The sequence below is a fragment of the Semicossyphus pulcher genome, unplaced genomic scaffold, assembly GCF_022749685.1.
Source record: "Semicossyphus pulcher isolate SPU_LCO1_2020_fin unplaced genomic scaffold, fSemPul1.0.p SCAF_11, whole genome shotgun sequence".
In the NCBI taxonomy this organism is placed as follows: domain Eukaryota; kingdom Metazoa; phylum Chordata; class Actinopteri; order Labriformes; family Labridae; genus Semicossyphus; species Semicossyphus pulcher.
The window spans coordinates 2,717,501-2,722,500 of NW_027211615.1; the positions used below are offsets into that span (position 1 = coordinate 2,717,501).

Sequence of the window (5,000 nt, forward strand, 5' to 3'; positions counted from 1 at the left end):
AGTGTCTGATCAAACTTTTTCAAGGCCTGCAGCATCAGCACCTCTCCTGTCCATCACAGAAAAATGAAAAAGCTTACAGCACCTGGTATTCCCAGACGGTCTCCCATCCAAGTACTAACCAGGCCCGACCCTGCTTAGCTTCCGAGATCGGACGAGATCGGGCGTGTTCAGGGTGGTATGGCCGTAAGCGACAGTTGTGTGTTCAATCGGGCCTTTTAAAAATGCATTTGGGCACTTTTTAATCTCTTCATATGTTACTGTGTTTTTTTTCTAGGATGAATTCAATGCATTCTTGCACATGAGTGTCTGTTCAAACTTTTTCAAGGCCTGCAGCATCAGCACCTCTCCTGTCCATCACAGAAAAATGAAAAAGCTTACAGCACCTGGTATTCCCAGGCGGTCTCCCATCCAAGTACTAACCAGGCCCGACCCTGCTTAGCTTCCGAGATCGGACGAGATCGGGCGTGTTCAGGGTGGTATGGCCGTAAGCGACAGTTGTGTGTTCAATCGGGCCTTTTAAAAATGCATTTGGGCACTTTTTAATCTCTTCATATGTTACTGTGTTTTTTTTCTAGGATGAATTCAATGCATTCTTGCACATGAGTGTCTGATCAAACTTTTTCAAGGCCTGCAGCATCAGCACCTCTCCTGTCCATCACAGAAAAATGAAAAAGCTTACAGCACCTGGTATTCCCAGGCGGTCTCCCATCCAAGTACTAACCAGGCCCGACCCTGCTTAGCTTCCGAGATCGGACGAGATCGGGCGTGTTCAGGGTGGTATGGCCGTAAGCGACAGTTGTGTGTTCAATCGGGCCTTTTAAAAATGCATTTGGGCACTTTTTAATCTCTTCATATGTTACTGTGTTTTTTTTCTAGGATGAATTCAATGCATTCTTGCACATGAGTGTCTGATCAAACTTTTTCAAGGCCTGCAGCATCAGCACCTCTCCTGTCCATCACAGAAAAATGAAAAAGCTTACAGCACCTGGTATTCCCAGGCGGTCTCCCATCCAAGTACTAACCAGGCCCGACACTGCTTAGCTTCCGAGATCGGATGAGATCGGGCGTGTTCAGGGTGGTATGGCCGTAAGCGACAGTTGTGTGTTCAATCGGGCCTTTTAAAAATGCATTTGGGCACTTTTTAATCTCTTCATATGTTACTGTGTTTTTTTTCTAGGATGAATTCAATGCATTCTTGCACATGAGTGTCTGTTCAAACTTTTTCAAGGCCTGCAGCATCAGCACCTCTCCTGTCCATCACAGAAAAATGAAAAAGCTTACAGCACCTGGTATTCCCAGGCGGTCTCCCATCCAAGTACTAACCAGGCCCGACCCTGCTTAGCTTCCGAGATCGGACGAGATCGGGCGTGTTCAGGGTGGTATGGCCGTAAGCGACAGTTGTGTGTTCAATCGGGCCTTTTAAAAATGCATTTGGGCACTTTTTAATCTCTTCATATGTTACTGTGTTTTTTTTCTAGGATGAATTCAATGCATTCTTGCACATGAGTGTCTGATCAAACTTTTTCAAGGCCTGCAGCATCAGCACCTCTCCTGTCCATCACAGAAAAATGAAAAAGCTTACAGCACCTGGTATTCCCAGGCGGTCTCCCATCCAAGTACTAACCAGGCCGGACCCTGCTTAGCTTCCGAGATCGGACGAGATCGGGCGTGTTCAGGGTGGTATGGCCGTAAGCGACAGTTGTGTGTTCAATCGGGCCTTTTAAAAATGCATTTGGGCACTTTTTAATCTCTTCATATGTTACTGTGTTTTTTTTCTAGGATGAATTCAATGCATTCTTGCACATGAGTGTCTGATCAAACTTTTTCAAGGCCTGCAGCATCAGCACCTCTCCTGTCCATCACAGAAAAATGAAAAAGCTTACAGCACCTGGTATTCCCAGGCGGTCTCCCATCCAAGTACTAACCAGGCCCGACCCTGCTTAGCTTCCGAGATCAGACGAGATCGGGCGTGTTCAGGGTGGTATGGCCGTAAGCGACAGTTGTGTGTTCAATCGGGCCTTTTAAAAATGCATTTGGGCACTTTTTAATCTCTTCATATGTTACTGTGTTTTTTTTCTAGGATGAATTCAATGCATTCTTGCACATGAGTGTCTGATCAAACTTTTTCAAGGCCTGCAGCATCAGCACCTCTCCTGTCCATCACAGAAAAACGAAAAAGCTTACAGCACCTGGTATTCCCAGGCGGTCTCCCATCCAAGTACTAACCAGGCCCGACCCTGCTTAGCTTCCGAGATCGGACGAGATCGGGCGTGTTCAGGGTGGTATGGCCGTAAGCGACAGTTGTGTGTTCAATCGGGCCTTTTAAAAATGCATTTGGGCACTTTTTAATCTCTTCATATGTTACTGTGTTTTTTTTCTAGGATGAATTCAATGCATTCTTGCACATGAGTGTCTGATCAAACTTTTTCAAGGCCTGCAGCATCAGCACCTCTCCTGTCCATCACAGAAAAATGAAAAAGCTTACAGCACCTGGTATTCCCAGGCGGTCTCCCATCCAAGTACTAACCAGGCCCGACCCTGCTTAGCTTCCGAGATCGGACGAGATCGGGCGTGTTCAGGGTGGTATGGCCGTAAGCGACAGTTGTGTGTTCAATCGGGCCTTTTAAAAATGCATTTGGGCACTTTTTAATCTCTTCATATGTACTGTGTTTTTTTTTAGGATGAATTCAATGCATTCTTGCACATGAGTGTCTGATCCAACTTTTTCAAGGCCTGCAGCATCAGCACCTCTCCTGTCCATCACAGAAAAATGAAAAAGCTTACAGCACCTGGTATTCCCAGGCGGTCTCCCATCCAAGTACTAACCAGGCCCGACCCTGCTTAGCTTCCGAGATCGGACGAGATCGGGCGTGTTCAGGGTGGTATGGCCGTAAGCGACAGTTGTGTGTTCAATCGGGCCTTTTAAAAATGCATTTGGGCACTTTTTAATCTCTTCATATGTTACTGTGTTTTTTTTCAAGGATGAATTCAATGCATTCTTGCACATGAGTGTCTGATCAAACTTTTTCAAGGCCTGCAGCATCAGCACCTCTCCTGTCCATCACAGAAAAATGTAAAAGCTTACAGCACCTGGTATTCCCAGGCGGTCTCCCATCCAAGTACTAACCAGGCCCGACCCTGCTTAGCTTCCGTGATCGGGCGTGTTCAGGGTGGTATGGCCGTAAGCGACAGTTGTGTGTTCAATCGGGCCTTTTAAAAATGCATTTGGGCACTTTTTAATCTCTTCATATGTTACTGTGTTTTTTTTCTAGGATGAATTCAATGCATTCTTGCACATGAGTGTCTGATCAAACTTTTTCAAGGCCTGCAGCATCAGCACCTCTCCTGTCCATCACAGAAAAATGAAAAAGCTTACAGCACCTGGTATTCCCAGGCGGTCTCCCATCCAAGTACTAACCAGGCCCGACCCTGCTTAGCTTCCGAGATCGGACGAGATCGGGCGTGTTCAGGGTGGTATGGCCGTAAGCGACAGTTGGGTGTTCAATCGGGCCTTTTAAAAATGCATTTGGGCACTTTTTAATCTCTTCATATGTTACTGTGTTTTTTTTCTAGGATGAATTCAATGCATTCTTGCACATGAGTGTCTGATCAAACTTTTTCAAGGCCTGCAGCATCAGCACCTCTCCTGTCCATCACAGAAAAATGAAAAAGCTTACAGCACCTGGTATTCCCAGGCGGTCTCCCATCCAAGTACTAACCAGGCCCGACCCTGCTTAGCTTCCGAGATCGGACGAGATCGGGCGTGTTCAGGGTGGTATGGCCGTAAGCGACAGTTGTGTGTTCAGTCGGGCCTTTTAAAAATGCATTTGGGCACTTTTTAATCTCTTCATATGTTACTGTCTTTTTTTTCTAGGATGAATTCAATGCATTCTTGCACATGAGTGTCTGATCAAACTTTTTCAAGGCCTGCAGCATCAGCACCTCTCCTGTCCATCACAGAAAAATGAAAAAGCTTACAGCACCTGGTATTCCCAGGCGGTCTCCCATCCAAGTACTAACCAGGCCCGACCCTGCTTAGCTTCCGAGATCGGACGAGATCGGGCGTGTTCAGGGTGGTATGGCCGTAAGCGAAAGTTGTGTGTTCGATCGAGCCTTTTAAAGACGTGGCATGGTGCAGCAAGAATGTGGCTGTATTTTTAACGTTGTTTAGAATTTTCGTCAAAGATTTTGTCATGGTTTTTTTCTATGATGAATTCAATGCATTCTTGCACATGAGTGTCTGATCAAACTTTTTCAAGGCCTGCAGCATCAGCACCTCTCCTGTCCATCACAGAAAAATGAAAAAGCTTACAGCACCTGGTATTCCCAGGCGGTCTCCCATCCAAGTACTAACCAGGCCCGACCCTGCTTAGCTTCCGAGATCGGACGAGATCGGGCATGTTCAGGGTGGTATGGCCGTAAGCGACAGTTGTGTGTTCAATCGGGCCTTTTAAAAATGCATTTGGGCACTTTTTAATCTCTTCATATCTTACTGTGTTTTTTTTCTAGGATGAATTCAATGCATTCTTGCACATGAGTGTCTGATCAAACTTTTTCAAGGCCTGCAGCATCAGCACCTCTCCTGTCCATCACAGAAAAATGAAAAAGCTTACAGCACCTGGTATTCCCAGGCGGTCTCCCATCCAAGTACTAACCAGGCCCGACCCTGCTTAGCTTCCGAGATCGGACGAGATCGGGCGTGTTCAGGGTGGTATGGCCGTAAGCGACAGTTGTGTGTTCAATCGGGCCTTTTAAAAATGCATTTGGGCACTTTTTAATCTCTTCATATGTTACTGTGTTTTTTTTCTAGGATGAATTCAATGCATTCTTGCACATGAGTGTCTGATCCAACTTTTTCAAGGCCTGCAGCATCAGCACCTCTCCTGTCCATCACAGAAAAATGAAAAAGCTTACAGCACCTGGTATTCCCAGGCGGTCTCCCATCCAAGTACTAACCAGGCCCGACCCTGCTTAGCTTCCGAGATCGGACGAGATCGGGC

General features: G+C 46.3%; 16 non-coding genes and 1 pseudogene across 16 annotated transcripts in view; all 17 read right to left on the minus strand.

The window, feature by feature from the left end:
• Positions 1-70: 70 nt before the first annotated feature.
• Positions 71-189, minus strand: LOC138586394 (5S ribosomal RNA). Its single transcript, XR_011306475.1, has one exon. It is a non-coding gene; the product is annotated as a 5S ribosomal RNA (ribosomal RNA).
• A 182-nt stretch (positions 190-371) lies between these two features.
• Positions 372-490, minus strand: LOC138587566 (5S ribosomal RNA). Its single transcript, XR_011307561.1, has one exon. It is a non-coding gene; the product is annotated as a 5S ribosomal RNA (ribosomal RNA).
• A 182-nt stretch (positions 491-672) lies between these two features.
• Positions 673-791, minus strand: LOC138587567 (5S ribosomal RNA). The gene has a single exon (XR_011307562.1). It is a non-coding gene; the product is annotated as a 5S ribosomal RNA (ribosomal RNA).
• Positions 792-973: 182 nt separating this feature from the next.
• On the minus strand, positions 974-1,092 carry LOC138586711 (5S ribosomal RNA). The gene has a single exon (XR_011306774.1). It is a non-coding gene; the product is annotated as a 5S ribosomal RNA (ribosomal RNA).
• Positions 1,093-1,274: 182 nt separating this feature from the next.
• On the minus strand, positions 1,275-1,393 carry LOC138587568 (5S ribosomal RNA). The gene has a single exon (XR_011307563.1). It is a non-coding gene; the product is annotated as a 5S ribosomal RNA (ribosomal RNA).
• Positions 1,394-1,575: 182 nt separating this feature from the next.
• Positions 1,576-1,694, minus strand: LOC138587150 (5S ribosomal RNA). Its single transcript, XR_011307192.1, has one exon. It is a non-coding gene; the product is annotated as a 5S ribosomal RNA (ribosomal RNA).
• A 182-nt stretch (positions 1,695-1,876) lies between these two features.
• On the minus strand, positions 1,877-1,995 carry LOC138586357 (5S ribosomal RNA). The gene has a single exon (XR_011306440.1). It is a non-coding gene; the product is annotated as a 5S ribosomal RNA (ribosomal RNA).
• A 182-nt stretch (positions 1,996-2,177) lies between these two features.
• Positions 2,178-2,296, minus strand: LOC138587569 (5S ribosomal RNA). Its single transcript, XR_011307564.1, has one exon. It is a non-coding gene; the product is annotated as a 5S ribosomal RNA (ribosomal RNA).
• A 182-nt stretch (positions 2,297-2,478) lies between these two features.
• LOC138587571 (5S ribosomal RNA) lies at positions 2,479-2,597 on the minus strand. Its single transcript, XR_011307566.1, has one exon. It is a non-coding gene; the product is annotated as a 5S ribosomal RNA (ribosomal RNA).
• Positions 2,598-2,777: 180 nt separating this feature from the next.
• Positions 2,778-2,896, minus strand: LOC138587572 (5S ribosomal RNA). The gene has a single exon (XR_011307567.1). It is a non-coding gene; the product is annotated as a 5S ribosomal RNA (ribosomal RNA).
• A 182-nt stretch (positions 2,897-3,078) lies between these two features.
• On the minus strand, positions 3,079-3,187 carry LOC138587359 (5S ribosomal RNA; annotated as a pseudogene).
• A 182-nt stretch (positions 3,188-3,369) lies between these two features.
• On the minus strand, positions 3,370-3,488 carry LOC138587573 (5S ribosomal RNA). The gene has a single exon (XR_011307568.1). It is a non-coding gene; the product is annotated as a 5S ribosomal RNA (ribosomal RNA).
• A 182-nt stretch (positions 3,489-3,670) lies between these two features.
• On the minus strand, positions 3,671-3,789 carry LOC138587574 (5S ribosomal RNA). The gene has a single exon (XR_011307569.1). It is a non-coding gene; the product is annotated as a 5S ribosomal RNA (ribosomal RNA).
• Positions 3,790-3,971: 182 nt separating this feature from the next.
• On the minus strand, positions 3,972-4,090 carry LOC138587575 (5S ribosomal RNA). The gene has a single exon (XR_011307570.1). It is a non-coding gene; the product is annotated as a 5S ribosomal RNA (ribosomal RNA).
• Positions 4,091-4,305: 215 nt separating this feature from the next.
• Positions 4,306-4,424, minus strand: LOC138586484 (5S ribosomal RNA). The gene has a single exon (XR_011306559.1). It is a non-coding gene; the product is annotated as a 5S ribosomal RNA (ribosomal RNA).
• Positions 4,425-4,606: 182 nt separating this feature from the next.
• Positions 4,607-4,725, minus strand: LOC138587576 (5S ribosomal RNA). The gene has a single exon (XR_011307571.1). It is a non-coding gene; the product is annotated as a 5S ribosomal RNA (ribosomal RNA).
• Positions 4,726-4,907: 182 nt separating this feature from the next.
• LOC138587577 (5S ribosomal RNA) overlaps positions 4,908-5,000 on the minus strand; it is a 119-nt gene continuing 26 nt past the window's right edge. The window contains exon 1 of the ribosomal RNA XR_011307572.1: positions 4,908-5,000. This exon is cut by the window's right edge and continues 26 nt beyond it. This is a non-coding gene — a ribosomal RNA (5S ribosomal RNA).